Source organism: Sinocyclocheilus rhinocerous, unplaced genomic scaffold (genome assembly GCF_001515625.1).
Source record: "Sinocyclocheilus rhinocerous isolate Xijiao unplaced genomic scaffold, SAMN03320098_v1.1 scaffold591, whole genome shotgun sequence".
NCBI lineage: Eukaryota > Metazoa > Chordata > Actinopteri > Cypriniformes > Cyprinidae > Sinocyclocheilus > Sinocyclocheilus rhinocerous.
The window spans coordinates 3,409,313-3,429,494 of record NW_015641476.1 but is presented as its reverse complement, the minus strand read 5'-3'; positions in this window follow the sequence as shown (position 1 = coordinate 3,429,494).

Sequence of the window (20,182 nt, the reverse complement as noted above, 5' to 3'; positions counted from 1 at the left end):
CATAAGTAACCTGAGATGTTCCCTTTCATGGGAACTTCGAACTGTGTCCTCTAGGGGTCGCTATGGGGAACGCCTCGTCGTGACCCGTGTCTGAAGCATACATTTAAAAAACACCAACAACACGTTGGCCGGCAACAGTCATGACGTCACTACCGGTGCGACTTTAGTATAAATAGGCGCCGGGAGAACACATCATCCACTTCTTCGTCTGAAGCTGGCGTCCGAAGCATGGCAAGTAACCTAGAGGACGCAGTGTCTCGTTCCCTACTCAGGGAACCATGACTTACCTGTTAGGGCCAGAACTCCTGGGCCCAGGGTAGAGCTCAAGGTTTGGAATCAGGAATAGATTCCTTTAAGGGGATACGACCAAGAGCCTAGCATCATACTAAGTCTTGGCCTGTCACACAGGGGCTACCGCTTGCTCTGCATGAGCTTGCTGAAGGAACTGTCTCAACAGACCCCTAGTAGCAACACCCTGTTAAAGTAGGTATCCAGAGGATACATAGGTGGAGTGGTGCCCAAGGTGGAACCGGGGATTTAACCAACTCAAGAAAGGGCCCGAAGCTGCCGCGCGTAACCCTCACCATACAGGATTATGGTGGATTATCACATAGATGGAAATGGTACATCACCAGAACAAAATGTTCGAGAAGCCATCAACTACCACGAGAACAGCCCACGGAGCGAGGAATCCAACTCCTCAGAAAGGGAGAGAATTCAAATGCTCGAAGGAAAGCACCATGCTCACAATAACCTTCAATGGTGAGGGGATCGATGCTTAAAAAGTGTGTCAACAGAGACACACTGGTTGAGTGGAGCCCAAGGCGAGTACCGGGGTCTAAGCCAACTTGGAGAAAGGGAATGAGGCTAATAACGCGTAACCCTTACCATACAGGCCCTCAGCAAGAGGGGATATCCTGGTGACCAGGAAGCCCCTCAGGGCGACCTAGATACGGCGTACCAGACAGGGCACCCTGAAAGCATAAGCCCAGCCCGGACGTCCAGGACCTGGACCTTCGTGGAATGAAGGATTTGAAGGCCGCTGAGCGCGCCTTCGCCTCCCTGAACTTCTCAACCACCGTCTCGACGGAGGTACCGAAAAGTTTGGAAGGCGAAACCGGAGCATTGAGAAGAAAGCCCCTCTCTTTCTTCCCGATATCTGCCAGGTTCACCCACATATTTCTCTCCGTTACCACCATAGCCGCCATGGACCTTCAGAGGTTAGATCGCTCTTACCATGGAATGCACGCTTCAAACAAAACAGTCAATGAAGACGAAGAAGAGAATGACGTGTTCTCCCGGCGCCTATTTATACTATAGTCCCACCGGTAGTGACGTCATGGGCTGTTGCCGGCCAACATGTTGTTGGTGTTTTTTGAATGTATGCTTCAGACACGGGTCAAGACGAGGTTTCCCCCATAGCGACCTCTAGAGGACGCAGTTCGAAGTTCCCTTGAAAGGGAAATCAGTTTATTCTCACTTCCATATAGCTTTAAGGTTGTCAGTATACATCTTATGACCTGTGAATGACTCTTGATGCAATCAGTGGCGGACTGGCCATCTGGAGCACCGGGAGTTTTCCCGGTGGGCCGCTGTACAATGTGGGCCGGCCCTTTGCGTAAATATATATAAAAAATGAATTGTAGTAAAAGTACGTATATCCTTCCATCAGCACAGACGAATGGCCCGCGCGCCGCGCGACCCACTTGATTCAAAAATTCGAATTAATTTAGCGTGCTCAGTGCAGTGGCTCAAAAGCCATTTAACTCAATGTCAAAATGTTTGAAATAGTCAATTAAAAAGTGTAGAAGGTGGGATTTACTGTTCACAGATTCTGCGCTGCGCGCGACTTGAATGCGAGCTGAGGTAAGATAAGCAGCTAAACATGACGAGACAATTCAGCAATATTTGCCAGCCGTTACGATAAAAAAAAATGTTAAACGACAGACATTAATTTTCAGGAATGCAAACTACTACTGGCCTTTTCAAATTTCTTAGATTTTAATGCCATTTACGTTATTCGTCACAATGTACATAACATAGCAGTTTTCAGCAGACATGAGATAAGAGTTAATGTATCTCTGTATAGGCTTTCTTCCGTGATTTCACGTGTCTAAGAAAATGTTTAAAAATCTATAAAAATCATTCTCAATCTTACTCTAAAACATTGTAAATCTGAAGACTTTTGCTTTCGAGTGCTGTGCATATGAAAGTGATTTATATTATAGGCCTAATAAAAATATAATTTGCTTATTAATTCACATGCATTATGTTATATACACTGGTGGTTAAAAGTTTGAAATAATTAAGGCTTTTTATTTTTTTTTTTATTTTTTTATTTTTTTATTTGAAAGAAGATTGAATTTATTTGATCAAAAATATAGTAACAATAATAGGCTATTATGAAATATTTCACTTAAAACAGTGGTTCTCAGTTAAAGAACAGCATTTATTTGAAATATAAGTACTTCGTAATAAGTATAAATATCTTTACTGTCACTTAAATCAATTTAATGCAACCTTGTTGGAGAAAAAAATTAAGTTATACTTTTGTATCTTACCCAAGACTGAATGGTATCACATTTTCCACAAATATATGAAGCAGCACAACTGTTTTCAACATTGATAATAATCAGAAATGTTTCTTGAGCAGCAAATCAGCATATTAGAATGATTTCTGAAGGATCATGTGACACTGAAGACTGGAGTAATGATGCTGAAAATTCAGCTTTGATTACGGCAATCAATTATATTTTACTATATATTCGCATAGAAGACAGCTATTTTAAATTGTAACATTATATATTTCACAGTACTGTTTACTGTATTTTTCATCATCAAAATAATTTGTATACTCTTTTCCACAATTGGAGCTCTATTCCTTAAAATGATAGATGTCAAGCTCCTGCAAAAGGACAAATACTGTATATGACCAATAGAAAGGCACCATAAAAATAGTCCGCATTCTACACTATTCAAGTCTTCTAGATGATACCAGAGCATTGTGTCGTATTGGACTGATAATATAGGTATTTATCTTTATTGATATTAAACTGTCCCTTGTAAAAAAATTCTTAAAAAATTATTTACTATTTGCCATACACACCAGGAAAGACAAATTATAATGCAAAAAGAATGCCAGTCATTTATGATGTGGTGCGATGTTGTGCGGTGGGCCGCTCTGTGCCGAAAATTCCAGGGCCACTTTTTGGCCCCAGTCCGCCCCTGGATGCAATCATTTTTATGGATTATGGAAATGTGGCTTAAATGGTTTAGATTTTAATAAAGTGGACTGATTAGCCAATATTAATCTTTAGAATGTTAATTCAAGGAATAGAGTTGATTTAAAAGTGCATTTAGCAGGTGATATCCACAGCCAAGGTGGGATCTGGCAAAGATCTGTATCTTGAAATTATGTGAAGCAAAGTATTTTGATGTGTATGACCAAAATGAATATATTTCATGACCAAGGGGCACAGTTGCTGTGACCCACAGAAGAACATTTTTGGTTTCAATGTAGGAGCAAGACTTATGTCAAATTATTCAATCACTGATTTAACTGCCACAACTTTATCTACCTGCTAGGTTTTAATGCAGCAACATTCCCACATTAAGTAGACATGATCACTACAACCTTCCCGAAACAAATGTTTCATTTCATTTTCTTTTCACTTTATCAAAATGATGACACTACATAACTAAAACTACCTCCTCAGACCATAACATGATACTTCATGGGGATAAAATGTTCAACTGTACAAATGTTTAACAGAAATATAAATATGCATACAAATATTATATCATGACTGAAGGGGAGGTTAATTACAAAGAAAAATATTCCTCTTTTATGATGTTTTAAAAGTAGACAGATATAGTATTTATGAAAACAACTTTAAAAATCCCGAAGGCCAGAACTCTCGACTGAGTTCACAAGAGTACCGTGACGCATGCGTGTGGGGCTGTTGATGCAGGAGCTGGCGTTCTGACGTAGAAAGTCTATCTCTCTTAGTTCATCATCTGTATATTTTGGTTCGAATAAGTAAGCTGGGCAAAAAATTGCAAGTGATCTCCTCTGTCGAAATCGTCAGACACGTGTCGTGGTACTCTCATGAATGGCAGCGGAGACTGACATGGAAGAGAAGAAATTGTTGAATAAAGTCATTATTTTTGCACACAAAAAGTATTCTCGTAGCTTCATAAAATTAAGGTTGAACCACTGAGATCACATGGACTAGTCCTTACTACCTTTCTGGGCCTTGAACGTGGTAGTTCCCTTGCTGTCTATGCAGGGTCAGAAAGCTCTCAGATTTCATCAAAAATATCTTAATTTGTGTTCTGAAGATGAATGAAGGTCTTACAGGTTTGGAACGACATGAGGATGAGTAATTAATGACAGAATTTTCATTTTTGGGTGAACTAACCCTTTAAAAGTCTACTGCATTTTATACATGTGTGACATACAAAATAAGCTGTCAGTGCCAACATCAATTCACTGAAATAAATGCTAGATTTTGCACTATACATAATATTTGGGACATTATTCTTGTATATTATAGTGTTGACCAATATTACGTAATAGGCAAAGGGGAAAAATGCTTCTTTTTTTGTGAGAGATTCAAAGCAGCAGGAGATTGCAACCAAAGATAATGCTGAACATATTGAACAGATAAGTCTAAACTAATTCATTGATACATATACCTTTTTTCCAGTCCCAGTACTCAAGAATCACTGGTATATCATATTCTCTGCTAGTCAGTGAGGAACCTGACTATAATTGACAACACCGCAATTATTTGTGTCAAAGGTCAGCGGAGGGTTAACAATTGAAAATTAGGTTATGAAGGATTTTCGCTCTCACCTCGGACTGTTTGCTCACAGAGCATATGATTGTGATGCTAAACCAGCTAACTGGTTCTGACAGAATAGCAATGGTCAATTTATACTAATAGGGCCCAGGATAATAACAACAACAACAACAACATCTCTTACAACAATTTGCCCAAATCCAGACAAAATAGCTAAAGTGAAGGTGCCATTTGATGTGTCCCACACAGTGACACAGAGGGCATATGAGAGAGAGTCTCAGTAATGATGGCTCAGGGTTCAAATGTTGATAAGGGGGACAATGAACACACTTCATTAAATTTTGTCAAAGGGCGCAGTGAAATGTGTGCAGGGCTTTGTTTCTGTGCATGTCTCTGCTCATGGAATTCCTGGTCGCTGATGTTGCTACAAGGTCCTTGCTAATGAGTTTTGTCAAAGATAATTACGGGCTCCTCACGGTGGCCCGAAGAGCTCGATGAAAAGCTAGCTTTGTGTGCCTTGTGTGTGGACAGTACATTTTCATCCCCTTGCACTCTGAGTGACCCGAATGACCTGACCCTCTCCAGGCTGAGGGCTGTTGTCCTGCAATGATCGAGTACTGCCTGATGTAGAGGATATAACACAGGTCTCAACTAACTGTACCTTGAACTAGACTAATCTCACACTAGTAGTCTACTACTTCTACCTAAACCTTATCTTGACTTGGCATGAGACAATAGTCATAATATTCAAACATAGTCTGAACATAGTCTGAATGTTCTCTTCTCCAGCTTCAGCATATAGTATACACACTACTATCATCCTCACTGCAACGCTGACACAAAAGGCTTTCATCCTGCATACTCGCCTGGGTTCAGATGGTCACATAGGCCTAAATCTTGTCGGAGACATGATTTTTATTCATTAAGAAAGCCACTGTAGGCCCCAGTTTAGCCTCGGCAGGCACATGTTCTTCTTTTCCTGTTTCGTATAAGGTAGAAGATCTGGCATGCCTATGAACTTCATACAAAGTTCTGTCATCATGTCTGTTTAGCTTTTCCTCTTCTTGTGTTTTATCTGCTTTCTCTGTTATTTGCCTGGGTTTCTAATCACCTTCCAACATATTTCTGTTTGTTAAGGTTTGTCATAAGGCTCACTGCTCTCTCAATACACATCTCCTCCATAAACACACAACTGTTCAAAAGTTTGGGGTCAATAAGATTTTTTCATGTTTTTGAAAAAATCTCATGCTTTTGTTTGATAAAAAATACAATAACATTGTGAAATATTATAACAATTTAAAATAACTGTTTTCTATTTAAATATATTCTATAATGAAATTTATTCCTGCAATTATTCTGATTTGTTGCTCAAGAAACATTTTATTATCAATGTTGAAAACGGTTGTGCAGTTTAATGTTTTTTTTTTTTATCTTATTTTTTCAGTATTTTTTGATAAAAATAGATAGTTTAAAATATCTGCATTTATTTGAGATAGAAGTCGTTTTTAACATTATAAATGTATTTACTGTTGCTTTTGATCAATTTAATGCATCCGTGCTGGTTAAAGTTTCTTTCAAATATCTTACTGACCCCAAACTTTTGAATATCTATAAATGCTGAATATACATATACATACATATCTATGAATCTGAGTGTTCTGTTTTCCATTACTGTGAACTGTAATTACTAAGAAATGCCTTTTCTACGTAATTGTACCTTATGTGTATTTATGCCTGTATATAATATATAATAAGACAGAAAGAAAGCTGCTCCCTCTTTTCAACCCCTAGCACAAATTTAGCTGCCAAAGAGTTGGGTGAGGGAATAAAGAATTTATGGATGATATTCAGAGAATTTTGATTTTTTTTTTTCTTGCAGCCTTTCCCCAGAATATGTTATGCAGCATGCATATAACTTCCCAAAATATCTCAAACCAAACTTTATTCTACGAATGTAAAACCTCAAAATCCCACCATTGTAATTAGTTACAGTGCATGTGTTCAAATGAGAAACGACTATGTCTAACACATAAGAACCCTTTCGAGAGAATAGTTCAGGGCTAGTTTAGGCCTAATCAGTGGTATTCACAGCAGGTTTGTGCTACAGTTTGGCTTCTACATGCCTCCCTTCACTCTCCCTGCTAGGGGTCTGCAGCTCTGTGGGAATCTCTTTTGTTACATTAAACTCCACTGCGCAAGGTAGTCAAACACAAATTATTCTGACAGAGAGGAATCTCTGCCTTGCTGCCTTCCTTTACCATCCATCAACTTTTATTAGGATGAGGCTGAGAATGAAGGCAAATCTGTTCCATTGAAGAAATCCAAAACTTTTCAGTAATGATATTCAGTCTCTCTCGCTGCAGAAGTAACAGTTCATGAAGTTATAAAACACTTCTCAACACTCTCATTTCCATAAAACCTCTGGAAACTTTACCATAAACTCGTGACAATTATCTGCAACTCACGGCAAGCAACGTTTCCAAAGGAGGCAGGTGAGAGTGAAGGGTTACCCTGGTAGCATGGCATTATGACACTGCTTTAGAATCATGTATTCCAGAAGACGGTGTAATCAACAGGGACCGTTGCAACACGCCTACATACTGTTCTAGCTAGGTAAACAGCATATTCCAGCAGCCTTGGGCACTGAATGCAGACCACACATTGTCACAGCTCACTTTTAGACTAGACTACCATAAAAAAGGCCCATTATGCGCGTGTGGGATTTTTCACCTAGTTAAAAACCCCTCTGGGCTGAGGCCAATGACAGAGCATCATAATTATGCATTTTATTGGCCATCTCATTCCAGCTATGACTGATTCGGCTCCCAACCCTAAACGTTTCCATTCACCCTTTCATGTGGGCGGGCTGACAGCGCCACAGCTTGCCTGTTTCAAAGGTGGGCTGACAAATATTTACGACCTGATGTGAAGTCACATATAATCAGCTCTCATGAGCTGTTCGAGAGGAATCGGTTATTGGAACACGCTTATCTTTTACATTATAAATGATTCTTTGTAGAAGCCCTTGATGTGGCTGGCCAAAAATAATAAGTGACACATTTCTTCAGCATCATACATAATGAGGGGTTATCAGCAAAGGTTTTTCACTGTGAAAATGGTGGAAATAAATCAGTGGCTCACTCCCTCTACTGGTTCAAGTTTTAACTGCAATCATGGTAACCTCTGTACATAAGCTTCTGCCTTCTACAGGTAGTCATTCCTAATACTGGAGAGCCAAAAGAGGCAATGATGATGATAATCTTGGGAAAGAATATTGTGAAAATGTGTGTAAAATCAGTTATGACACTTGCCATTCTAGCAAGCAAAACTTGTGTCATCTACAGCAAACAATAGGCATGTCATAAAGGAATAATTCACCCAAAAATAAAAATTCTGTCATCATTTACTCACCTATATGGTGTTCCAAACCTGAATGAGTTTGTTTCTGAATGAGTTTAGCCCTGATCTGAGTTTGTTTGCTCTGCTGAGCACAAAAGAAGGTATTTTGAAGAATACTGGTAACCAAATAGTTGACAGTAGTCACTGACTACAACAGTAGTAAAAAAAAAATAATAATAATCTACTGTGGCAGTAAATGGCTACCATCAACTGTTTGGTGGTCAAACATTCTTCAAAAAATCTTCTTTTGTGCTCAACAGAACAAGCAAACTCAAACATGTTCGGAACAAATTAATTGTGAGTAAATGATGACAATTTTCATTTTTGGGTGAACTATCCCTTTAACATATTCAAGCCATCTAGCTGAAGCCAACTTACATCTAACAGGGGGGATATGAAAAAGAAGCAGTTAATGCAAATAGCAATTAAGAATGGCAGAGTAAAAGGTGAAAATAAGATAATATCATCAGAACATCATTGATAAAACATTGATTAAGAGCTGTAAAATAAAAGTTAGCGGCCTGGTATCAATATGTGTCAACTCTATTTCTCGTATTTTATTTTTCTAATTCCCAGTCATTCCTAGTTCTAATATCTCCATGTCTTCTCATGCAGCAGGTTAGAGATGTAGATTTATGACAGTAATATGTTCCTTCCCGTGCTTTAACTGCCCATGAGGCCTTATGGCAGGGGTGCATTATCCAAAATACATATTTCCCTCTGTATTAGGAGTTATGGGGATAGCAATCCTCAAAATGAGAGCGATAAATCACTATTATGCCATTAACGGGAGCATGGTTCTGTCATTTAGATCGCACTAAGAGTCTGAGAATGGTGGAGTGGGAAGTGTTTAGATCACTAGGAGCAGCACGTATTTGGTGGTCCTGAGATCTAGCCAGTACCCTCTCTTCTCCTGATGCTTCTCGCATCTGTTATGCATTTCTCTCTGATTCTGCCTCTTTGTGGTCATTCATCGAGACCCCACAACAAACTAGAAACGCGTTTTCGCAATCTCTGTGGCAGGGGATGCTAGCGTAGAACATATTAAATTTGTTACTAATTTTAAAACTTGGCAAAGCAGGCCACGTTTCTGCCACCCGTTTTCTGTAGATACGTCAGTCGAAGGCCAACGTGACCAAAACCACAATACAAACAGAGCAAGCGGAACAGCAGCTCCCGTTGTGCCCCACACTGTAAATGTTTATAAAAAAGGGCTTTTTAAAACTAACTGGACATAATGACATTACGATAAACCAGCGCTCTAAAGGGATGGAGGTGCATTCGCCCTATTCTCATCTTGTACTTCAGCAGCAGATAAAAGTGTGCTGTTTAAAACCCAGACAGAAATGGAGTGGATTGTGCAGTCCTATGGAACTAGTGGCCAAACTCTTTAAACTTCTATTAAATAAAGGTGGTAGAATCCATGCAGTGCTCTTCTGTAGGACTTTGTTTAAAATACATTAGTTCAAAATTGTCAAATAGGACATAGTTGCTTCATGCAGTTCATAATAATAATAATAATAATAAACAGAAATAATTGTTGCCAATAAGCACTAATACAAATAAAACTTGTTAATTATACTATGAAATTAAATGTAATATTAATAATAATATGAATAATAACAACAATACATAAAATATAAAGCATTTAATTTAATAACAATAATAATTTGGCTGTTTTTATGTTGACAATTATTTCTATTTATTCCTACTACTACTACTACTACTATTTTAATAATAATTAATTGGCTATATTTGTATTTTTGATTATTGACAACAGTTACTTCTATTTATCTGTATCAATAATAATAATAATAATAATAATACATTTAATTTAGCAAATTCAATTAGTAAGTTATATTTGTACTACTCATTATCTGCAACAATTATTTTTATTTATTATTATTATTATTATTATTATTACAGTTCATTTAATAGTTAGCTATATTTGACCAATATATATATATATATAAATTATTCAAATGTATAATATTCACAGACAGAGCAGTCCAGAGCTTTGAATTAACCACACAGCAGTCCTTTTACATTTACATTCATTCATGAGCTCTCCACCATCACACACAGCAACATTTTTAGAGACAAGGTCAGGGACCCTAGAGGGCTGTACTCCTCTGTGTGTGTGTTTGTTTATCTGTCTGTCTGTGTGTGAATGTGACTGCTTGTCGTGGAAACATATTTGATCCTTGCTTTAATTATTTTGCCCCCCATTCCTCACCAGGATCATCTAGTGTCTGGGCGGCCATGTTGGCTCTACAGCAGGTCTGTGAGTGCAGCTGTCACTAGTGGAACTGCACTGACCTCTAGAGACCGATCTCTCCAGGCACAACATTGAGTTTCACTTACCCTGACAGCTCTGGCAACAGACCATAAGAGTGACCGAGAGAGAACAGACTCAGGTAAACCTGCGGTCCCGCACAGACCCACTAGTCTCATTCATTCACTATACACACACACTGTCCTAACTTCCCCAAAATCTCAGTGCACTGAAATTTACCCCTGTACAAAGCAATCGCTGGTCTAATACGTTTAGCATCCTTTTATCTAATCTATTTGATCATTTAAACCATTCGATGTTATCCACAGTTCATCAGTTATGTGTGTTCATGTGTATTGAACGTATTCATGCATATTTGTCTAGATTTATATGACAAAAGATTTTGTTTCCCTGGCAGTACATAAGAAATGAGCCTGAAGTTTATTCGTCCTATAGTGTAACCATGTTGGTTTTCTTAAAACATGACACATATAAAAATGCCCATCCAACTAAACAAAATCATGGAGTCATGGAGAAAATCTTCCCTCTGAAACAAAATATTTTCATACTAAATATTAATGTCAGAGAGAGCCTGTTAAATCAATGAAATCCTGTAGTATTCTAGGAGAGAAGCCAAATGATATATATATATTACATTTCCTTTGAGTAAACATGACATATTTGGATTAGCAGGCTGATAGATATACAGACATTTCCAGCTTTTTCCAGCATGTAAACTCTTAAACTCATGCCAAGGGAAATGCAATTAAATTGCACAAAAATGTTAGTTCTGGTTGCTTGTGTATGTTAAACTATTATTTTAAGGCAGCCTTGCTATATAATTGATGATGAAATGTATTATACATACCATATTCATGGTAGGTTTGTGTCTGTGATTACCACAGTATGCCTTCTAAAACCAGACATCCTAGAGTTCCGAGTCCCAGTCTGTAGAGGAACATGTGGCACCTCATTCAAAACTATTCATTTTTTATAGAGTTTCACACCATTGCTGCTATCATCATCATCAGTCCTTATATGTGATAAAACATGATGGGAAACATATAAGTGTCTGGAGCCATAAAAGACAAATTTAACTGAAGCAGTAAAGTCTTACTCCCCAGAGGGAACATAATAAAATACATTTAAATTAATATACACACTTATTTGCAAAAGTAGTATACTGACTTCTCCCTGTTTAAACCATATGGAGGGCACAAGGACTAATCTATTTCACCAAGCCTGAATATATGGCCTTTACATTTTCTATTGATATGAGATTTCAAGATAAAAATATAAAATCAATATCAAACAGGAACCAAACAGACAGGATTAATAGGTCATATTTAATGATGGTCTATAATATAATATAATATAATGTAATGTAATGTAATATAATAGTAAATTAAATATATTGTATTAAGCATTAAGTAAATTACTATCAATGTTAAGCAAATATATTAAGAAAAATTTATAATTTTTCAAATGAGTGTATATAAATGTATGTGTGTGTTTATATATCCTGAATTAGAAAAAAAAATATTGTTTTTCTATGTAAAAAAAATACCATGTTTTCTTTGAGGGTTAAGGTTGGTCTATGATCATTTTAATTAGCTGTAAAAACAATAGCTTATCAAAAAAGTCTGTGGTACATCCTCCTCATTTAGATGGCAACGTAAATGTGTGTGTGTGTGTGTGTGTGTTAACATAGAGATGTAGAGATGCACAGATGCACGGCACCATAAGGCAGTGTACTGATTAGGGCCGTGTGTAATGCATGAATCAAAGGGCACGGAAAGGAACCAATCAATCTAACTAATGGGAATCCCTGGTGAGGAGTGTGGGCAGAGTTACCCAGCTGTACAATCTCAGTGACCTCCCAGCTTAACCACACACATATAAACAATCATTTCCCAAGCCCTTATTTAAATGCACCCACCCAGCCTAAATATACAAGTCCAAAAGTTCATTCTTGATGAACTAACAAATACTAGCATTTGCCTGCATAAACAAACACACACAAACATATAAAATTACAGTAACTTTACAAACACCAAATCATCCAATAACTGTGTTTAGGACCAAACAAAGCCCCCTATGACAAACCGCAAAACACTGCACGGACTAGACATCTCAGACAACGTTAACCCTAAAACCTTACAGATACACAACTGACACACATGAACTCAGTTATGTCCAGCAAAATAATAGGACCTGCTGTAACACATGCAGCATGTCAATGTTTCTGAGCATCAGTGTTTCAGCTGTGATCTCCACATGTGTCTGCCACATTTATCTGCCCTAGAGGACTCTCTCCAAGCGGAGGTCCATCAAACAGACAGATGAAAAAGCAGACGTATGTCATTTAGCCACAGAAAGTGGTGTGTGTTTTCTCTCTCTCTCTCTCCCTCTCTGTCTGTGTGTGTGTGTGTGTGTGTGTGTGTGTGTGTGTGTGTGTGGAGAGTGAGTGGCAGCAAGTTTGGTCTTCATTTTGACGGCAGACTATGAGATTGCAGTGTATTTGGAGTGTCATTTATTTATGTCCTTCTATATAATCAGGACCAATATTGCCAAATAAATGTGCTGATGATTCAATTATGTCTTTTAGAAATGTTTAATGCTTTAATGTGAAAAAAAAAAATCAGTTTTTACAGAAAGAACTAATGGCTGTGGCTGCCAGAATAATTCTGTAAAAATACAGCAAAATAAACATATTTTCCAAAACAACCTGTAAATTTTACAGTTTTAAACCTATAAATCCAACAGCCCTTTTCTGCTGAATTAGTAAGGCCACTCTGCTACTAAAATTATAACACAGGTGGTAAAAAAAGTTACATGATTAAAGTTACATGATAAAAGTTACATGATAAATAGAAGTTCATCACAATTAGCTTTTCCACAAGTTGAGTAAAATATCAACATACAGAAGATGCACGACACTAAAATAATACAATAAACATGAATTGAGTTGTAACACAAAATTGAGTCGTAACATAAAATCCTAATTTTAATAACTGATAACAAAAACGAAAAACGAAATGTCATCAAATGTGAGCTGTCACACAGGTAATTCTGGGAATGTCAGTTTGCAAATTTTCATTGTAAATTACAAGATGACTTGAACTTTTTCATTTCCACAAACTGTGCGTTTAACAGTATTTACTGTAAAATTACACGAAATGTAAGGTTAGATCTATTGGTTTCTCCCCATGTAGAAAGAGAACTATTAACCAACTAACAGGTTTATACTGTAGCATTTTTACAGTCTTTTACAATTAAAATTACAATCATTTTTACAGTATATATATATATATATATATATATACACAGTATATGTGTGTGTGTTATATTAATAATAATAACATTAATAATAATAACAACAATAATAATACAAATATATCAAAACAAACTATCTTTGTTTTTATTATATAACAAAAATATTTGAAACACACATGCATTAACCATGACTTGATTTAAACCAGGATGAAACCTTTGACCTCAAGTTGGAGAATAATGTCCATGATACCCAGCATGAATCAGAGCCGATGCCGTCGTTTTGGACGTTAGTTTAAGATTGCTCGGTTGCATAGAGCTCCCTTTAGTGCTGAGCAGACTTTCATAACATTGATTTTCTGAGTACACCCTTTTAGCGGCTATAAGCTTGAAATATGAACCCTTCATTGCTGAGAGCATTTCTTCTCAATTTTTCCCCTCTCTCTCCTTTATATCTTTTTCTCTTTGTATTATTATTTTTTTCACCTCACTCCATAACTAATGATCTGGGGAGGGAGTGTGTTTGAAATTCTCCACAGTAACCATTTTCATAATTAAACATTTCTAATTCTGGAGCTTTGGCTGGCTCTGAGCAAACAGACAGCGGCAGCGAAGTGGGAAACGTTCGCCGCCTTTCATTAGAGCTCTTTTTAAATCAGTGCTCTGGTTAATGCATGCGCTAATGAAGCAAGAGGACATTTAGCATCCCTGCTCATTAGGAGCTAAACTGCGGCCATTTGTTTGTACAGCAGAGGGAGAGGGCTATCAAAGCGTACGGTCAATCACATTTAATAATGAGGAGGTATTACTCTTTAATGAGTTATTTAAAATTATCCCGAAATGCAATTCATCCGAAAACGAGTGTCCTTTGAGGATGCTGCACGAGATAGTAAACACTTTTTTTTTTTGGCCTAGTAAAAATAAGGGCTTTATGCTTGGCACAAATTACAAAGCAGAAGTCAGACTGTTGAGCACGAAGGTGTGGTTGTTCGCACACGCTTTTGACAAATACGTTCAAATAATTGACAAGTTTCCTTTCAGCCTGAGAAAGTGGATGATATATTATAACACGGCTTATTTAAATCACACGGTTCAGTGGCTTGACACTAGATGTCAATTCATCACCGCCGACAGCCAGCCGCTATACAGCACTCCAGCTGAAAAATGATACATATAAATGATGATAAACATCAACATATTTGTTATGTGGTGGAAAATGGAGCAGCACAGCACTGAATGCTTAAGGTACCTTCGGTATCACTACTGTTTACATTATTTACAGGACTGGAAATAATAATTGGCCATATATTTCTCATCGCCTGCCAGAGGTGCTTGACATTCTGTCACGGTTTGTAATGTAAATGACAAAAATGTTATTTATTCCATATCTTAAAAGTCAATGAAGTGATGGAGGAGAGAAAATAAGCCAGCTACAGGTGGGGGTCAATTATCATTTGAATAATCGAGGCAGCAGCGTGGCAGACCCGAGCCTCTCTGAAGTGTGACACGTTTTTATCTTCATGCATTTCAATGAAGTCAGACCTGTACATAAAAGGTTATCACCTAGGAAACATATTTGCCTAAGCACAAGTTAAACAGGCGAGTGAGATCAGCATAGATATTCAATTTAGCCAGCCAACCTTGAACTATAAATATTTCAATAAAACCCGATGAGAGCGTTTTCTCTCCCTCTCTCTCTATCCACCTTTTCCTCCTCCCTTCTTTGATCCAATTCCATCTCAGCTGTGGGAGATAGGGGAAGGAGGAAAGGGAGAGAGGGGGATGGGATTTATAAGAGGAAAGGAGAAAGGAGAAAGGAGAAGAGGAGCAAGGGAAAGGAAAGAGAGGAACAAAACTCAGTGTACTGTAGTTTAGCTAAATGTGCTGTTAGATGCATCTGGTCCCTAAAGCCTGAGGGGGAAGAAAGAAGGATCGAGAGAGGGAGACAGACTGACAGCAAAAATATGAAAGAAAGGAAGTGAGAAAGAAAGAGAAACAGGGACATGAATTTAACAAGTGCGCTGCAGGCAATGGTGGGCCCAACATTCAGGAGATATTAAATAATCTATTATTTGTGGGTTTCTCTCTCTATTTGTCTTCAGGTAGATCATAATGTAGCACGACCCGAGTCTTTCTCACAGGTATTCTCAAGACACGTTGAGCTCCAAATTTAAATAAAGATTATATTGGAGCAAAATTGTCCATACTTAAAGCTTTTGGCACAAGAAAGTCTTAATCTTCTCAAAATAATTTTATTCTTTCCAATGAAAACTCCAAAAAGGCAAATGCACACACACAAATAAAGATTTAGATCAGTTCTAGTGGGAGTGCTCTGAAAATATGACATATACAAAGGCACAAAAATACCTTTTTGTCATCGTCAATATGTTCTTCAGTGATAAGACATACATAAAACTAAAAGCAATCTACCTTTTTTTTTTTTTTACATATAAGAGCATGTAAAGCAATTTTAGTCGCTTCCAGTTATTTTAGCTGTACAAAAACAGTATGTTATGCTGCTTGAAGTTGCAAACTGTTATTTGTCATCATATTATTTTATTATCGTAATCATAAACACACTGGTTTGTAGTGCAACTAATTTTTTGTTCACTGCACTTTCTTTTACACTAAAAATATTTGTAGTAACTTTTTTTTTACTCAAAAATTGCTGGTACATTTCACAAATAATTACAAAGAATCAGCAAGTAAAACACTGAATTAAACATCAAATTTTTAAGTAGAAATACTCAACAAATTTTTAATACATACTCTAATAATCTGTTTTATTTACAATTTAACAAAAAAAAAACATTTTTCACAGTGAAGTTATTCTATTGAAGTTATAGAATATGAAGTTATAGTGCTATTGCAGCTAATGAAGTGGAACTCTCGCACATTGCAGGAAATAGCTTAAGTCTGAGTTAAAAAATAAGGTGGATACAGATTTCTGCATGTCCTGTTTTGTAATCATATTCAACTGTAGTAGTCGACTGATGGCTAATATAATGCCAACACATTTTACAGTTAATACAATGTTTAAAAAATGTAATTTAATAATAAAAAATATATATATATTAAACATAGTGGAGGCCAGTCATCTCTAAATGGCCAAATATTGTCTGAATACTTGGCCTGGCTAATATGTAGTTTTATCACTAGTCAATAATATTTCTAAGCTTAATTTTTCCACTAATTGAGCTATAAAATTTAGTTCACAAGTCACGATCATCTCAACTGCTAGTCCTCTACCTCTAAAATATTTTTTTAGGAGATTTTGTCAGATTTAGCTTACTTTCGGGCATAACACTGTCACACACTTCCACTCGATGCACCCACATCACCCAACCTCTCTCTCTTCCTCGCCTCCGTTCTATGCCACAACAACTGACAAGCTGCTTAACTGACTCTCAGTGCATTACGAAGAGAAGAAAGAGCCCCCTCCTCTGCAGGACTAAGCCACCCATAGAGACCCCGATCAGTGCCGTGTTGTGACAGAGGACCTGTCAGTGGGGCCAGGCTACAGTATCACTGGGCTGATTTAGCGCAGTCCAGACAGGGTGACAGAAGGTGAAAGCTCCAGCTATTTGTCACTGCTGTGCCCGTGTCAAAGTGTCAGGTGTGGGGACAGAGGGGGAGTGCAGCTGGGCTGATAGTGGAAGAGACAGGCCCGTATGGTCCGAGACCCAGCAGCCTGTCAAGCAGGAGTCAAAGTCTGGTGTCTTCTGGGGAGCTAAACCCCTCCTATGTGCTTTCTTTCTTTCTTTCTTTTTAGCAAGCTGATCTCTTTTTTCCTCTCTGCCCGTTTCTCACCATGCCTTCCATTTTTGTAGCATCTCTCTGGAGGAAATCTTTTATTTCTCTCCTCGCTGTCTCTCAACACGTCTCAAAAACATGCCCGCCTAAATCCTAATCATACTCTCAGTTGTATTTCCCAGGCCACAGTTCAGCTCACAGATCAGAAGTGCAGGTTAAGAACAGCTATACAGATGCAGGACCTTGCGAAAATATGTCAGAACACAGATTAAGACTGCGTTTAGATACTAAAAGAACAACACACGGCAATACAAAATATTTTTTTAGTTTAAGCTACTTTGTCTTTGGGAAAAAAACAACTGTAATTTAAATAAGAAAAACAAGTGGGATAAAAGTTTAATATTATGATCACACCACAACAAAGTAACTACAAAGTACTTTAGCCAAATAGCCACAGTAAAAAATAGATTTATCCTCAAGACTTGAAATCCGTGGAGATTAAGTGCAAAAATAACAACAGCAGCAAATCAAATCAAACAGCATATGAGGACTCAAAAAAACAACATTAAATGTGTTCATAAGACACAAAGTAATTCATTTCTTTATTCTTTCTTAAGCCTCTTTACTTGGATATTTATTGGAGGGGGAATGTGAGCGGTGCTTATAGTTGGGTCAAACATAGGCTCTCGGGCTTAATAGTGGATTACGGCTCTCTCCCACAAAAGAACACTAACTGACTTTAGCACAAAGTGTAACTGGCATTTCTTCCGCTGGATATCCAGATTCATCTCAGCGAGTGTGATGAAGTGATAAAGTATTAGAGGAGGAGAGGAGATGGAAGGAGGGAGGGGATGTGCCCGGTTGTTTATACCCTCTACACTTCTTCTCTTCTTTCTCAGTCTTTGCTTTTTTGTCTGGTTTTGTTGGCTTGTCTTAATGCCAGTCCCCCCTCCCTAAGTCCATCTGGTACCTTTGCTCGCCCTCAAAACAGCCCACTGGACTAATTATGAAGATGCATATACGCACACACATACACACACTTGCACATATCCCAAGAGTCCTTTTGGAAAAGAAAATATATTGAATTAGCCGGCAATACATTTATAAGTTAACAAAAATGCCATATGTCAGCAGTCTTTTAGAAATTTTGGCATGTTGTTTAGGAAATGTCACAACTTGAGAAGGACCCTGCCACACAGCTAAACAAGCAGGATAAATCATACTACCAGAATTTGTTTCAGGGTTAAAGAGTGTATTTCTAAACTTATCATGGAGGAAAGGCAAAAGAAAAACACTTTAAGCTGGATAAAAGCGCCATTGATTTTATTTTTTTTTAATTTTTTTTTTAAAGTAGTATCTTATGCTCAAAAAGTCATTTATTTATTTATCTGATCAAAAATACAGGGAAAAACGTAATATTGTGTTATATTATTACAATTCAAAATAGGTTTTCTATTTTAATATAATTTAAGATGTAATTTATTCCTGTGATGGCAAAGCTGAACTCTCAGCAGTCCTTACTCCAGTCTTCAGTGTCATATGATCCTTCAGAAATGATTGTAATATACTGGTTTAGTACTAAAGAAACATTTCTCAACAACATCATTAGTGTTAAAAACAGATGTTGAAAGTGTTTTTCTTTCAGGATTCTTTCTATTTCTTTCAGGATTCTTTGATGAATATAAAGTTCCAAAGTATATCACTTATTTATTGCATCATTGCACATATATATATATATATATATGCAATGATGCAATAAATAAGTGATAAGTAAATATATATTTATTTGTTTATTTATTTAGTCATTTAGCAGACGCTTTTATCCAAAGCGACTTACAAATGAGGACAATAAAAGCAGTCAAAACTAACAAAAGAGCAACAATATATAAGTGCAAATGACAAGTCTCGGTTAGCCTAACGCAGTACACGTAGCAAGGTGTATATATATATATATATATATCTTATTCACCTTAAACTTTTGAATGGTAGCATAGTTCTGTACTATATTAAGACTTACAGGTGTTCCACAAATAGGCTACTTACAATGGGTTTTCACATCAAATTTCACTTCACTTCACAGTCTATTTCAAAGCATTACCTTTTTCACAAGCATGACAAATTTAATTTCTTCTCTTCCACAGACAGAAGACATGCTAACCAGCACATCCATAAGTTGGATGGTCCATATTAAAAGCTTGTTTTAACTACTCAAGAACAACATAGGAGCACATCCAAAAGCACATCATCCAGATATAAGGAGAGAGGGATCAAAGAGATTGATGGTGAGAAAACTGTTAAACAGGGAAGAGAACCGTGAAGGAGAGGGATCTGCAGGAATCCATTCAAGAAACATATTGTAGTTGCCAGTACATTAGGTAAAATGTTTTCAGAAATTCGGTTATGGCAGCTCTCCAGGTGGTCTACTGGAAGCCCAACTTTTCATGTTAAGGATGGGGTGAGGCTGCTCTCAGAACTGACTGTCATACTTAAAGGGATAGTTTGCTCAAAAATAAAAATATCTGTCCTCATTTACTGTCATTCCAAACCTATCTGACTTTTTCTTGTGTGACTCAAAAAATGTTAACACATACTCCAATAATCTTTGTTTTATTTACAAAAAAAATTATTATTATTTTTTTTTTCATTTTTCACAGTGTAGTTATTGCAATAGCAGTAG